Source organism: Dendrobates tinctorius, unplaced genomic scaffold (assembly GCF_039654945.1).
Source record: "Dendrobates tinctorius isolate UK_male_01 unplaced genomic scaffold, ASM3965494v1 ptg000122l, whole genome shotgun sequence".
NCBI classification, from domain to species: Eukaryota; Metazoa; Chordata; class Amphibia; order Anura; family Dendrobatidae; genus Dendrobates; species Dendrobates tinctorius.
In genome coordinates, this window is record NW_027361790.1 from 5523222 (window position 1) to 5540725 (window position 17504).

Below are 17504 nucleotides of genomic sequence, written 5' to 3' on the forward strand. Positions count from 1 at the left end.
TGCACGGCCCATAAGAGAGGGGTGGAACCTCCCCAGACTTGCAATAGCAAGAAACCAATCAGACACAAACACATAGGCCATGCACACAGCAAACAAGTCTGTATGACATTGTTCACACCACCAAAAGTCTGAAGCACTGAAAAACACAGTACAACAAACGTAAAAATACTCTGTTGTAAAAAAGTAACAGTAAACAGCAAGTGCTAGTAAAAAGATGATAACAAAACAGGGGATTTGGTTGATACGGTTTTTGCAAACAATGCATACTAAGCCGCTCTACAAAACGTCAAGGTATATCCATCTTAGAGTAGTCCTAACTGATGTATTTAAAAGCCTGATCATGTGTATAGTACCAGTATGAGCAGGATTCAGGCAGGCAATGTCCGATGTGGACACGCTATGGAAGATGGCTTTTGTGTGCATGGCCCATAAAGGAGGGGTGGAACCTCCCCAAACTTGCAAAAGCAAGAAACCAATTAGACACAAACATATAGACCATGCACACAGCAAACAAGTCTGTATGACAGAAATTATTACCTGTCATTATAATCCTGCCTCTGCCGACAATGAGATTCCTGAAAATTTCTTCTGAAAAGACAGGAAGAATACGTCTAAAATATCCCCAATGGGTAGTGTAAAAATTAAAATGGAAAGATTACTAATTTATTTTTTTTTTTAATACAGATAACATATGCAACAAAAAACATTCCTAACTTTTACAAAAAAGTATATGTAGCACAAAATCCAGATTTAAAAAATAGGTAATTTTCTGATGGCACACTCTTTTTAACAGATCTTTGGGAAGCTGACATATATTGAGTTTGGCAAGATTCTCACATAATGGTTACCTTTAATTATTATTCTTGTTTTTATTATCTCGTGTTTTTCATAAATAAAAGCAATGGTAACGCTATGGGGTCAAAACAATCTTTCTTTAGATTAAACTCAACTTCTTCCTGAGGGGCCTAATTTTTGCTTTTGCATGTATTTTTTATACCCCCTTCTTTCAAGAGCCATAACCGTTTTGTTTTTCCATTGATAAAGAACTCAACATTAGAGCTTGTTTTTGCAGAATGATTGTATTTGCATGGCACCAATCATTTTATGAAATCATTTACTAAAAAAACTTTAAAAAAAAATCAGAGTTGGGTGAAAAGGTTAAAAAATCGCAATGCTACCATTATTTTATTTTTTTTATGGCATTCATTGCTCTTCTTCAGGTCAGTACTATTATATAATACCAAACTTTTATAATTTTTTTTTCCATTTTAGAGATGCAAAAAACGTCTTTGTAAAAAAAATTGTTTGTGCCTTAGGGTGTGTGCACATGCTGCGGATTCTGCTGCGGATCCGTAGCGGTTTTGGCCCTGCGGAAGTACCATAATATCCTATGGGAAATGGACATGCCAATTCTTTCTGCGGATTCCCCTGCGGTTTGCCATCTCCTCCATTGTAGAGGTGAAAAACCGCAGGCTAATCCGCAGATAAACCTGCAGATTTTGCAAAATCCGCTTGGATCAATCCGCAGCAGAATCCGCAGCGTGTTCACTTACCCTTAGTTTTATGAGACACATAGCCATTTGCTTTTCCTTTGAAAGAGTAGTGTGAGGGCTTATTTTTTGTATGTCATGTTGTAGTTTTTATAGGTACCATTTTGTCATACAGATGGTATCTGTAGACATCTTGTTTTTTAACTCAGTGATCTTCAGAGATCATAACAAGACTTTGGGGGTGAATAAACAATAGACATAGAAATAAAAACAATGGAGTGCAAGGTGAGCTTGGAACTAACATGTCTCATTGCTATAGCCAAAACATGTAAACCAGCATCTTGAGGCGGCTGAGACTGAGACTTGTATGAATGATCTACAAATGTTATATAGATGCTTATTAAGCATTACTTCATACAAATGTTCTCATTTCTGTTTAAGGGTAAAGTAAACAGCCCCTTCCCGCTGTGGCTAATTTAAATATTTTGCAATTTAGCTTTCTCCTCCTCTTCTTTCAAACATTATAGCTATTTTATTTTCTATTGATGCAGTCATATGAGAACTTGTTTTTTATAGGACAAGTTGTATTTTTTATATGATACATTCATTTTACCATATAGAATCATAGAAAGCTTTACAGCATGAGACTGAGTGCAAATGACGACATGCAGAAGCACATAGTCTCAGTCACAGACTTGACTCTGTGAAGCTTTTGAGTACACTTCTGATGACCATGACATAGAATATGTGAACCCAGCTGTGGTTCCATAGAATCATAGAATCATAGCATTGGAAGGGACCTCCTGGGTCATCTGGTCCAACCCCCTGCTCAAAGCAGGATTCACTAATTCATCCCAGACAGATGTCTGTCCAACCTCTGTTTGAAGACTTCTATTGAAGGAGAACTCTCAGTCACAGACTTGACTCTGTGAAGCTTTTGAGTACACTTCTGATGACCATGACATAGAATATGTGAACCCAGCTGTGGTTCCATAGAATCATAGAATCGTAGCGTTGGAAGGGACCTCCTGGGTCATCTGGTCCAACCCCCTGCTCAAAGCAGGATTCGCTAATTCATCCCAGACAGATGTCTGTCCAGCCTCTGCTTGAAGACTTCTATTGAAGGAGAACTCACCACTTCTCGTGGCAGCCTGTTACACTCATTGATCACTCTAACTGTCAAAAGTTTTTTCTAATATCTAATCTGTGTCTCCTCCCATTCAGTTTCATCCCATTGCTTCTAGTCTTTCCTTGTGCAAATGAGAATAAAATATGACAGTCCTTACCATATAATTGACTAGAAAAAAACGATTACAATTTTAGAGGCATTATGAAAAAAAATGCAATTTCATCATTTTCATTCAGTTTTATTTTTTTGCTTAGGCTAGTTTCACACTAGCGCTTTTGAGCGCAGCGACGGCCTGCGCACGGCCGCCGCTAAGCCCCGCCCCTGCCGAGCCTCCGCCTGTAGCTCGGCCTACCTGCGCATGATGCTGTATGCATCCTGCGTCCCCTATCTTTATCACTGGGGGCGCAGGCCGTGCGCAATATGCGTTTGGCAGCGCATGCGCCTTTTTGACAGTGCGCCGAGCGCAACCAAACTGCAGCAGGTTGCGTTTGGCGCAGGTCGGCGCACCGTCAAAAGGAAGCATGCACCGCCAAACGCATATTGCGCATGGCCTGCGCCCCCACTGATAAAGATAGGGGACGCAGGATGCATGCAGCGTCATGCGCCGGTAGGCGGAGCTACTGGCAGAGGCGCGGCAGGGGGCGGGGCTTAGCGGCAGCCGTGCACAGGCCATCGCTGCGTTCAAAAGCGCTAGTGTGAAACTAGCCTTAGGCATATTTTTTATGTCCATAAAAAAAGACTTAGCAGCATGATTCTCTAGGTCAGTACAATTAGAGCAATACCAAGCTTGCATTTGTTTTTTATTTTAGTAGTGAAAAAAAATTCAGAATTGTGTAGTAAAAAAAGTTTGGTTTGTGAAGCCATTTTTTGAGACATGTAACTTTTTTATTTTTCCATTTATGTGGAGCTTCATATCGGCTGTGGGTATTATTATGTGATTGGAAAACAGAAGAATTTTTGTACCATTTTTATTGCACTTTATTGCATTTTTGGGAGGATGTGTGACAAAAAACTGCATAACTCTGAATTTTCCTTTTTTTTCTTGCGATACTCACACGAAGGATTACATTAATTTATATGCTGTTAGATTGGGCTATGGACATGGTGATACCAAATATGTTTGGCTTTATATTTTTGTATTTATTTTTAACTAAGAAAAATTGAGGGAGGGAATCTAAATTTTCAAGTTTCATTATTTTAATCATTCTTTACTGTGTGTTTTGGTTTCAAGTCCTTTCAGCATACTTGAACCTGTGAATTTGAGTATTGCGATATGTAGTTAACCCCTTTACCCCAAGGGTGGTTTGCATGTTAATGACGGGCCAATTTTTACAATTCTGACCACTGTCCCTTTATGAGGTAATAACTCTGGAACGCTTCCATGGATCCTGGTGATTCTGACAATGTTTTGTTGTGACATATTGTACTTCATGTTAGTGGCAAAATTTATTTGATATAACTTGTGTTTATTTGTGAAAAAAATGGAAATTTGGCAAAAATTTTGAAAATTTTGCAATTTTTCAACTTTGAATTTTCATGCCCTTAAATCACAGAGTTATGACACACATAAAACTTAATAAGTAGCATTTTCCACATGTTTACTTTACATCAGCACAATTTTGGAACCAAAATTTTTTTTGTTAGGAAGTTATAAGGGTTAAAAGTTGACCAGCGATTTCTCATTTTTACAACACCAATTTTTTAGGGACCACATCACATTTGAAGTCACTTTGAGGGATCTATATAATAGAAAATACCCAAATTCACCATTCTAAAAACTGCAGCCCTAAAGGTGCTCAAAACCACATTCAAGAAGTTTATTAACCCTTCAGGTGCTTCACAGGAATTTTTTGAAAGTTTAAAAAAATTAACTTTTAACTTTTTTACACAAAAAAGACTTTAGGTCCAATTTTTTTATTTTACCAAGGGTAACAGGAGAAATGGAACCCCAAAAGTTATTGTGCAATTTGTCCTGAGTATGCTGACACCTGATATGTTTGGGGGGAACCACTGTTTCGGCGCATGGCAGAGCTCGGAAAGGAAGGAGCGCCGTTTGACTTTTTGAACGCAAAATTGGCTGAAATTGAGATCGGACGCCATTGTGCGTTTGGAGAGCCCCTGATGCGCCTAAACAGAGGAAACCCCCCAAGTGACCCCATTTTGGAACCTATACCCCTCAAAGGAACTTATCTAGATGTGTGGTGAGAACTTTGAACCCCCAAGAGCTTCACAGAAGTTTATAACGCCCGGGCGTGAAAATAAAAAAAATCATATTTTTTCCACAAACATGATCTTTTAGTCCCCAATTTTTAATTTTCCCAAGGGTAACAGGAGAAATTGGACACCAAAAATTGTCCTGAGTACGCTGATACCCCATATGTGGGAGAAAAATACTGTATGGGCACACATCAAGGCTCAGAAGAGAAGTAGTGACGTTTTGGAATGCAGACTTTGATGGAATGGTCTGCGGCTGTCATGTTGCATTTGGAGAGCCCCTGATGTGCCTAAACAGTGGAAACCCCCCACAAGTGACCCCGGAAACTAGACCCCCCAAGGACCTTATCTAGATGTGTGGTGAACACTTTGAAGCCCCAAGTGCTTCACAGAAGTTTATAATGTAGAGCCATAAAAAGAAAAAAATTATATTTTTTTCCACAAAAATGATATTTTGCCCCCATTTTTTATTTTCCTAAGGGTAACAGGAGAAGTTGGCCCCAAAAGATGTTTTGCAATTTGTCCTGAGTAGGCTGATACCCCATATGTGGGGGTATACCACTGTTTGGGCGCATGGCAGCGCTTGGAAGGGAAAGAGCACTGTTTGACTTTTTCAATGCAGAATTGGCTAGAATTGAGATCAGATGCCAAGTCGCGTTTGGAGAGCCCCTGATGAGCCTGAACAGTGGAAACCCCCAATTCTATCTCTGACCCTAACCCCAACACACCCCTAACCCTAATCCCAACCCTAACCTTAATGGGAAAATGGAAATAAATAGAAGAAAAAGGAGAAGGGGGTGATAAAGGGGGGTTTCATTTACTATTTACAGCGGGTTTTGTTTGGCAGCTCTCACACGCTAAAAGATGCTTTTTTTTTTTGCAAAAATAGCTTTTGCATCACCACATTTTCAGAACTATAATTTTTCCATATTTTGGCCCACAAAGTCATGTGGGGTCTTATTTTTTACGGGACGAGTTGATGTTTTTATTGGCACCATTTTTGGGCACATGACTTTTTTTTAATCGCTTTTTCTTCTGATTTTTGGGATGCAGAATGAACAAAAACCAGCAATTCAAGAATTTCTTTTTGGGGAGGGATGGATGTTTACACCGTTCCATGTGTGGTAAAACTGATAAAGCGGTTTTATTCTTCGGGTCAGTATGATGACAGCGATACCTCATTTATATTTTTTTATGTTTTGGCGCTTTTATACCATAAAAACAATTTTATATGAAAAATAATTATTTTTGCATCGCTTTATTCTGAGAGCTATTACTTTCTTTTTTTCGCTGATGACACTGTATGGTGGCTCGTTATTTGTAGGACAAGATTACTTTTTCAGCGGTACTATGTTTATTTATATCCGTCTTTTTGATCACGTTTAATTGAACTTTTTATTCGGCGGTATGATAATGCATTGTTTTTTGCCTTGTTTTTTAAGGGGTTCCATAAAGGGGTTAACTAGTAGGACAGTTTTATAGGGCGGGTTGTTATGGACGCGACAATACTAAATATGTCTACTTTTATTGTTTTTTTTTATTTACAAAAAAAGAATTTATTAGGGATTAGGGAATATATTTTTTCTTTTTAAAAAATGATTTTTACACTTTTTTAAATTTATTTCATTGTCCTACTGTGAGACATTACTATATAGTGTCAGATCGCTGATCTGACAGGCAGTGCAGGCAGCTTCTCAGCACCTGTTCTCAGCAGGCACTGAGAAAACCACCTCCCTGCAGGACCTGGAAGGCCCCCGTGGCCATCTTGGATCCGGGGGCCTGCAGGGAGGAGATGCACAACTGAGATTCCTTACTTAAATGTTGCTGTTGGAGTTGGCAGAGGTATTTAAGTGATTAAATATTAGTTATCAGAGCTGGTTCTGTTTCCTGCTGTTAGCGGAAGCTTGCTGACTGTATAACACAATCGGCACTTCCTTGTATGAAACAGGTTCATCTCCCAAACCCACTCTTAAAAAAACCTAGCACTGACTTGTGACATACAGGTATGTCACATGTCCGGACGGGGTTAAGGTTTTGTATACAAGAGAAGTAAGATACTAATTCATAGACACTGTCAAAGATCATTTCATAACTCAGCTTCCTTAACTGTTGTTACATATGAATTTAAAGAAACTTGTACCTTAGATTAAGAAAAATACTCCAACTTTGTATGATAGATACCAGCCTTAAAAGAATTAAAAAGTAAAAATAAAATAATAGATCAAGTAGGTTTAAAAAAATCTATTTCTTTGTCGGAATATAAGACACACACATCTGTTCCTTTAATAGGTGAGTTTGAACCTAGCATATATATATATACTTATTGCATTTTGGCCAATATATTGCACACATTTAACATGATCTAATGTTTCACTGATATCAGTGATATGTCTCATTAACCCTTTAACTTGCCCGTATGGGTCCCACTCAAGCAAATACAGAATTACTGAACTTTGGTCTGTTATGCCTAGCATCGGTTGATATTGATGAACTGGAATCTACTTGTATTTTGTCATTAATCTAGATTATATTAAAGTGAATATTTCTTAATTCTGCATCCATTTTTATTAGGTGTACATTTTCCATGATTGCTTGATACAGTATTTATAATGTTTCCATATGGATGTGTGTTATTTTGAGAGATCTAGTGACTATGGTAATAGAGTTTTTTTAAACCTGAAAGGCAATTGTAAAAGATAATTGATTTAATTCTATATTTGAATAAAAGTACATGTCACACTTTCAACAATTGCTTGATTTTGTCTATTTTAATTCATTTTAAATTTAAATAGTGAGTAAATCACTCATTTATTTATATTGAGTTTGAGCTCATTGCATTAATTTACCATTCAGCATACCCTACCATTTAATCAGAAGGCTTTAATGGAAGACATTATTGGAAAACGACCTATTGTTCAAATCAGGTTTTTGTGTTACATTTATATAGTTTTTTTGAAATGTTGGTAATATTTTTTTCATATGACAATCATTATTAAAAAAGTAATAATCTTTCAATTTTCACACTAGCCTCTAGGGCTTTTCTTAGACTTCCTGTCCATTCAAGAAGGTTCTCAAAATTCTCACAATGATCAGAGGCAGGATTACAATGACAAATAACACCTCTTAACACAGCTGATAACAGGATCCTCCATTCAGAATAGATGACTGATTAAACAGCACTGCTTTCCTGCCCAGATCTTATAACAAATGCACTACAGGGTGCAGCCAGCCCATATAGAAAGATGTTAGCAACACAGGTGCAAAATATTGGATCAACAGCCACTCTCCACCTACCCATTCCTGGAGGGGGTGACTGCCCAGTATGCAAATGCACAATGAAGGCCCGCAGAGGGCGCTGTTCATATAAGGGTACTGCATAGTGTCTGGTTCACAGCCTACTAGTCACGCCCCTACTTTTCAATTAGGCGGACTGGCCAGCACACTCTTAATGCATCCCATTGTGAACACCCTCATGCGAGACCGGACATGTTTGGGCTTGGCTGCACCCAGAAAAAATAGTGCAAAAAATACATAAATAGTGGGGTATTGGTCGATATTTTGGCCAAAATACATAAGCTCGTAACCCTCGTCAAGGGTCCCCATGCTTACAAGTCCCTAACACTAAACTAATAGCAAAGCCACAAAAGAAGACTAAAACCTCCAAAAATTCAGATAAAACAGCAGAAAAAAAGGCAGCACTTCTTTCCTTCCCAAATCTTAGAACAAGAGCACTACAGGGTGTAACCAGCCTATATAGCAAGATGTTAGCAACACAGGTGCAAAATACTGAATCAAGAGCCACTCTCCACCTACCCTTTCCTGGAGGGGTTGATTGCCCAGTATGCAAATGCACAGTGAAGGCCCACATAGGGCACTGTTCACATAAGGGTACTGAATAGTGTTTTGTTCACAGCCTATTAGTCACACCCCTACTTTTCAATTAGGCGGGATTGCCAACACACTCTCAATGCATCCCAGTGTGAGCACCCTTCATGCGACGAGACCAGATGTGTTTTTGGCTTGGCTGCGCCCCGAAAAATTAGTGCGGATGTAAGACTGCACTCGTATGACATCCAAGTGCAGTCCAATGTTTCAAACACAGCCATAGACTTGCATGGGTGCATGTTATCTGAACTGTAGAGTCACTCACAGCATGCTGCAATTTTTTTTCTCATGTTCAGGTTCAGGTACCAGAACAGTGCACTGACCCCAACCCAGACCCATTCACTTGAATGGAGGCCCAAAAATCATCCGGTGTTTGCTGCACTGTAATGTCCATGACAGCGTGTCAAACACTGCTTCTGATCCATGGGGAAATCATCCCAGCCAGTCAGAGAGCCGAGGTTCCCATGCTGTCAAAAGGCAGCGGGAGCGCTCAGCTGTGATTGGAGGTATAAACTTTACCTTTGGTCACTGTATTCAGCTGATGGGACTACAGCTCCCATCATCTGGCACCTGCTACCGCTAATTAGAGTGAGAGAACGAGCGGCAGATGGGAGTTGTCATCAGCCGCTCCTGCGCTGTAAATAAATAATAGAAAAAAATGGCGTGGGTTCCCCTGTATTTTTGCTAACCAGCTAGACAAAACTCAACCCTCAGCTGTCAGGTTCAGCAAGACTAGTTAGCAAGAATAGAGGGGTCCCCACCCTGTTTTTTTTTATTTAAATACATTTAAAAAAACAGCATGGGGTCCCCCCATTTTTGACAACCAACCTTGCTAAAGCTCACAGCTGTGGGCTGGTATTGTCAGGCTGGTAAGGGGAACCCACGCCATTTTTTTTCTATTATTTATGACAGGTTCTGGGGAACTCAAAGATATTTCACATGGTTCAGAAGTCATAACAGTGGTCAGAGGAGAGAGATTCTGAGGAGCAGTAGGAGTACCAGAAATCTGACCCTGAAACTGAGCATGTGAGGAAGCCAGTACGTGTTGTTCCAAGGCCAGATCTTGGACTAACGGAGTCAGATTCGCCACCTGATCACACAGAATACGTAACGAATCCATAGGTGGGAAAAAGAAAAAATGTAATGGTGAATCGTAATGTGACGCGAGTCACTATAGTAATTCCCAAAAATGGAAAGAAAGACTACTATATTAGATGGTAATGTAATAGTACTTATTGGATAAGTAAAGGGAGGTCATACGATCCAAGGTCAGATCCAGGATATGGCGCAGTACAACAAGGGGTAGTCAGAGATTAAATCCAATTCACGAACCGGGGTCAGGAAAACCAGTAAGGCAATATAGTTTACAGGAAGTAGGCAAAAGAGAAGTTAGGTCACAAGCAAATAGTCTAAGTCCAGGAAGGGAATAAAGTCAGGCTGGGTCAAACGCAAAGCACAGATTGATCAGACTTAAACAGGCAACGGCAACTGTACGATTGACACAGAGTGAAGGAGCTAGCATGCTTCAGTAGGACTAATCAAGGAAAGTGAACACAGATAATGCAGCACAAACCCAGCACAACCCCTACACAAAGTAACATATCATACACGAGCAGAGTGGAGATTGTGCCAGATGTCACAGTGTAGAGAGATCATCCTTAATTCTCATTTGCACATGGAAACACAAGAATCCATGGAATGAAACTGAAAGGGAGGCGATACAGATTAGATATTAGAAAAAACTTTTTGACAGTGAAATTGCAACGAGAGGGGGTGATTTCTCCTTCAATGGAAGCTTTCAAACAGAGATTAGACAGACATCTGTCTGAAATGGTTTAGTGAATCCTGTTCTGCATTGAGCAAACAGTTGGACATAATGAACCTTGAGGTCCCTTCCAACTCTAACATTCTATGATTTAAAGTTATTCTGATTAGCCTCATACAAACTTTAGCTGTTTTGTTAGTATTTTCTTGACAAATGCCATGGCCCGAATACAACATATCTAAGGGATCTCATTGTTGAAAGTTACCAGTCACAACATGTTTGCACATTTTTTTTCCAAGGCATTACATGTATCATGAAACACTATGAAGATGCTCAACATGAAGAGGCTTATATGTGGAACAACAGTGACATTACCTATAACTGGAGGTCCCTAAAACTATATGAAAATTTATAATTTATGTGACAGCAATTTATGTAGTCTTTGTATGTCTGGCCTATGGGTTAGGGTGGCAAGACGGAAGCATTTTCTTACAAAGAAAATTATGCAAGCCCTGCTAAAGGTAGAGCGGTATATAGGGAAGGAGAGAAATGTACCAACCAAATGGGAATATGACAAAAAAAACAGCACACAGCAATCTCCAGTAGCAACAACAATCTCCAATTCAGCTTAGCATCTCCAAGGAGCTAGGAAGCAAATCTTTCACTGGCATGGAAAAGAAGGTCTGGCCAGGTTTTATAGGGAGAGGTAATGAGCAGATTAGAAGCAGCTGAAATGGAGCTGCCTGTTTCTGACCAGCATAGTAAGGGTCTTTAACCTCTTCAGCACCAAAGGAAACAAAATCCATTTAATATGGGATACAAACATACAGGCTAAATGAAGTATCTGCAATTCACAATATGTAGTGATCTTCTAACCTCAGATCTCCCAGGAGGACGTGACACACTCGTGACACTATATAGTTTAGTGATTTTTATATATATATATATATACATAAATATATAGCAAAAATGAAAAAAAAACCACTATTCATTTTCATTCTTGCAGGGTGATAGAATTTTGAAATGATAGCGCACTTTTTCTTTCTCTTTATTATGTCACATTTATTTCTAACAAATTTCTAAATAAATTGACAATTAAGCGACCTAATAAATAGTAACACCCAGCTGTTAATTTATGCACTTCAAGGAGGTAAAACAGAGGTTTCACACAATGCAGATTTCTACGAAAAGATGTTCCCGTTTTTTTCAAGAGGAATACAGGTATTCATTGAAACAAACATAAAAATGTTAGGTCCTTTTTAAAGAGAATCAATCAATAGGATGGTCAACATCAACTAAATACCCATAAAAAAATGTAACTTTTTGGTGCATTTGCACATATAGCTGTTGAAATAAGTCTTGAATGTGCCACCAATTTTCTAAGTAAATATATATCTAAAGGCATTAGTGACATGAAATTCTCACCGTATGTTGGTAACAACCCACACAGGTAAAGAAAAAAACGATAGATGTCCATAAAATTAGTTATGTGCAATAATGAGAACTGACACAGGAAAAAAAATATTGAACACATGAAGAAAGAGGTGTGGAAAGTTATGACACTATGGAATTTGTCTATTTCTGAATTGTTCTATGGAGTTGATTCTTTTATACTTTTTTTAAGGGAAGACTTTGATCAATATTGTTATTTGGTAATTATATACATTTATTTTTTGGGAGGGGGCGTGGTAATGTTTCCATAGGCTAGGTCATAAATATCAGAAAAATTGAGATTTGACTCTCAGCATCCAACTGATCAGCTTATTGAAGATAACATAGTAAACAGAGATGTGCCTACTACAGGCTCTTTTAGCCAGTTGATTGATCTTGGTGAGTAAAATCTGAAGCCCGGTCTCACATAACGAGATTGTTAGTGAGATCACTGGAAAGTCACCGATTTTGTGACGCAACAGTGATCTCGCCAGCTGATCTCGCTATGTGTGACACATAGTGGCGACCGCCCCCCCCCTGCTGGATATCGCTGATCGTGCTCGAATGTCCCAGGCCGTATTTTGATTGTTGGCGTCCCGCTGGCAAGCATGCATCGCTGTGTTTGACGCCGATGAGCGACCTCGTTGGTGACGCAGAACTCATGGATGCAGCCGTGAGTCGTCAGAATAGCTGCTGTGAGACAAGGTCCCAACGAACGCCGAGGTTGTTATACGGATCGCTGCATCATTGCGTAGATCTGACTGTTTGACAGCTTACTAGCGATCATGTAGCGACGCACCAGCGATCCTTACCAGGTCGTATCGTTGTCGGGATCGCTGGTGCATCGCTTAGTGTAACGGTACCCTAACCCCCATCAATCTGATATTGTTGACATGTTCTAAGTATCAGTCCCAAATTAAAAGTTTCAGAAAAAAATCTTGAAATTGAAGTTACATGATAACCCATTCAACTTATTGGTGACTCAACTAAGGAGGCTAAATACGGACAGCATTTCTGATGAATATTTGAGTACCGTATATACTCGAGTATAAGCCGACCCGAGTATAAGCCGACCCCCCTAATTTTGCCACAAAAAACTGGGAAAACTTATTGACTCGAGTATAAGCCTAGGATGGGAAATGCTCCACAGATTATTCCCCCATATGCTGACCCCATAAGAAGCTCCATAGATTGTTCCCCCATGTGCTGCCCCCATAAGAAGCTCCATAGATTGTTCCCCCATGTGCTGCCCCATAAGAAGCTCCTTAGATTATTCCCCCATGTGCTGCCCCCATAAGAAGCTCCTTAGATTATGCCCCCATGTGCTGCCCCCATAAGAAGCTCCTTAGATTATGCCCACATGTGCTGCCCCCATAAGAAGCTCCTTAGATTATTCCACCCATGTGCTGCCCCAATAAGAAGCTCCTTAGATTATTCCCCCATGTGCTGCCGCTGCATGTAAAAATAAAAAAAATGACATACTCACCTCTCCGTCGCTGGGTGTCAGATACTCACCTGTCCTGCGTCCATGGCTGCTCACCGCTATCTGCACATCATCAGTCAGTGACGTTCAGACTGCGGGGGGAGCGGCGCGCACTAACCACGTCACCGCGCCCTCTGCTGTCTGAAGTCACTGACCGATGACAGACAGCAGCAAGCAGCCATGGACGCAGGACAGGTGAGTATCGCTATACTTACCCATCCTGACGATGTCTTTTGAGCCCCCAGCTCCTCCGCGCGCTCTCTTCCTGTGTTCAGCGGTCATGTGGTACCGCTCATTAAAACTCATGAATATGCGCATATTCATGAGTTTTAATGAGCGGCACCACGTGACCGCTGAAGGCAGGAAGAGAGAACGCGGAGAAGCTGGGGGCTCAAGAGACAGTGTCAGGACGGGTAAGTATGACCTGACACCCCCGCACCCCCTCCCCCTCCGACACCCCGGTGTATATGACTCGAATATAAGCCGAGAGGGGGACTTTCAGCCCAAAAAATTGGGCTGAAAATCTCGGCTTATATTCAAGTATATACAGTAGTTATTTTGAAAAATAAATTTTAGACACTTTAAAAGAACCTTTATGTAAGCAAACTAAAGAGTAATGACGTTCAGTAATATTATATAAATACAAATAAGGTATAGCTAAAGGGAACTAGCAGTTTCATGTTGTGGGTGCTAGGTGACAAGAATGACTTGAGCAAGCTATTTTGGCTTAGCGAACATATTTAGATGCAAGAGTGGGGGGCAGCAAACAATCTTTGCCAAGGTAAAATGCTAGTTATAGTTCTGAAAACAAATATATTGAATAAAACAAACTCTGCATCTAAACAATGTCATAGTATATGCTTGGTTTTAGGAAGTAGTTTGGAAAGGACTAGAATTTTTCAGAGTGTAACATGTTTATTACAGACTTGAATTCCAACAGCTAGCAAACAATCAAGATTTCAATCTCCTATCACTGCAGACACTTAGAGCAGAGCAAGAGAAGCAATAACAAAACAAGAAGACACCTGCTCCCGTTATAGTTTTCATTATCCTGTTTGAAACTAACCAATACATATCCTAACCTGAAATCACCAGTAACATTCACTTAATATTGTCGGAAATTATCAAGGTTTCTAGAGCTGGTGAACTGTTGGAGAATAAAATGAAGGAATGCAATGGTAGGTTTGTAAATATATTGCTGAAAAAACACTGACGCTCCTTCATAAATGTATATACAGTTGTGGCCAAAAGTATTGACACCCCTGCAATTCTGTCAGATAATACTCAGTTTCTTCCTGAAAATGATTGCAAACACAAATTCTTTGGTATTATTATCTTCATTTAATTTGTCTTAAATTAAAAAACTCAAAAAGAATTGTCCTAAAGCCAAATTGTATATAATTCCACACCAAACATAAAAAAGAGGGTGGACAAAAGTATTGGCACTGTTCGAAAAATCATGTGATGCTTCTCTAATTTGTGTAACTAACAGCACCTGTAACTTACCTGCGGCACCTAACAGGTGTTGGCAATAACTAAATCACACTTGCAGCCAGTTGACATGGATTAAAGTTCACTCAACCTCTGTCCTGTGTCCTTGTGTGTACCACATTGAGCATGGAGAAAAGAAAGAAGACCAAAGAACTGTCTGTGGACTTGAGAAACCAAATTGTGAGGAAGCATGAGCAATCTCTAGGCTACAAGTCCATCTCCAAAGACCTGAATGTTCCTGTGTCTACCGTGCGCAGTGTCATCAAGAAGTTTAAAGCCCATGGCACTGTGGCTAACCTCCCTAGATGTGGACGGAAAAGAAAAATTGACAAGAGATTTCAACGCAAGATTGTGCGGATGTTAGATAAAGAACCTCGACTAACATCCAGACAAGTTCAAGCTGCCCTGCAGTCCGAGGTTGCAACAGTGTCAACCCGTACTATCCGTCGGCGTCTGAATGAAAAGGGACTGTATGCTAGGAGACCCAGAAAGACCCCACTTCTTATCCCGAGACAAAAAAAAGCCAGGCTGGAGTTTGCCAAAACTTACCTGAAAAAGCCTAAAACGTTTTGGAAGAATGTTCTCTGGTCAGATGAGACAAAAGTAGAGCTTTTTCGGCAAAGGCATCAACATAGAGTTTACAGGAGAAAAAAAGAGGCATTCAAAGAAAAGAACATGGTCCCCACAGTCAAACATGGCAGAGGTTCCCTGATGTTTTGGGGTTGCTTTGCTGCCTCTGGCACTGGACTGCTTGACCGTGTGCATGGCATTATGAAGTCTGAAGACTACCAACAAATTTTGCAGCATAATGTAGGGCCCAGTGTGAGAAAGCTGGGTCCCTCAGAGGTCATGGGTCTTCCAGCAGGACAATGACCCAAAACACAGTTCAAAAAGCACTAGAAAATGGTTTGAGAGAAAGCATTGGAGACTTCTAAGGAGGCCAGCAATGAGTCCAGACCTGAATCCCATAGAACACCTGTGGAGAGATCTAAAAATGGCAGTTTGGAGAAGGCACCCTTCAAATATCATGGACCTGGAGCAGTTTGCCAAAGAAGAATGGTCTAAAATTCCAGCAGAGCATTGTAAGAAACTCATTGATGGTTACCGGAAGCGGTTGGTCGCCGTTATTTTGGCTAAAGGTTGTGCAACCAAGTATTAGGCTGAGGGTGCCAATACTTTTGTCTGGCCTATTTTTGGAGTTTTGTGTGAAATGATCAGTGTTTTGCTTTTTGCTTCATTCTCTTTTGTGTTTTTTCATTTAAGACAAATTAAATGAAGATAATAATACCAAAGAATTTGTGTTTGCAATCATTTTCAGGAAGAAACTGAGTATTATCTGACAGAATTGCAGGGGTGTCAATACTTTTGGCCACAACTGTAATACAAAGACCAGAAATATGGTCAGTACTTCAAATGGCAGTTTTATGTAGTTTTTGACTGTTAAGAACCAGTAAGACTATATTAGACAAATCCTAAAAGCAAAACATTATGATCACAACCTTGACATAGAAAAATTATTTTACATGTGTAACAGGTTATCGTTTGCTAAATAATATAATTACGCTAAGCTTCTGTCTACAATCTTCATTTCTTCGTTCATTTTTAGACCTAATATGCAGTTTGCAGCTTGATCCAAGTTTCAAATGTTCTCCCATGGTAACAGAGGGTGTGTCACGGGGTTACCGCGACAGTGTAGATCCAGAAGACCACAGCGTCTGATTGCTCCTACTCTGTTGCTGAGACGTAGCACTTCTCCTTCATTTTAAATGTGCTTATTTCTTCTGGCAGAGCAAGGGTTAATCGGCCATGTTTGAAATCCCTGTGATCACAGCTGTGCTCAGTTAGCCACTCCTTTTCCCTTTATAATCTGGGCTCTGTTACTAATCCTTGTCAGAGCTAGCTTTATTGCTGCCTGTCTAACGGTGGGAAAGGAGTTGGTATGAAACGGAGATTTGGAGGAGTTTATTAGTGACTGTTGCTTGGTTTGTATGCGTGGTAATTTCCTATACTTCACCATTTTGGTTTATTCCCCTCCCTTCACACCCTGGTGCATTGCTCTATTATATATGAGTGAATATTTTGTATGCCTGTAGTTTTCTATTAACCCTTGTCTGTGTTTCCTTGTTTGTTGGGTTGGTGTACTACGGCGCACAGTAGCGCCCCCTCTTCCCTGGGTGAGGGAAGAGAAGAGACAGAGGGCTAACTTAGGAGATAAGACAAGGGCAGAGGCCCCAGCATCTTCATCATCATGTGAAGTTTCCCAGGGAGCAGGGTGAGCTAGGGTACCCGAAGTGTTAGGGACAGGGAAGAAGCCTCTGGTCCCAGGTCATCTGACAGCTGTGTCATGACAGGGTAGTAGAGAGCTGAGTGTATACTTAGGTTGTTGCTGTGTTCATTTACCCTGATGTATTAGCGGAGTTTCTATTCTGCACTTATATATTCTTTGCTTGATTTCTGCTTTAAATAAGCACTCCCATGAAAGTTTTTATACTCTTAATATATTATAATAAATAATAATCTTTATTTTTATATAGCACTAACAAATTCCGCAGTGCTTTACAGTTTGCACACATCATCATCACTGTCTCCGATAGGGCTCACAATCTAAATTCCTTA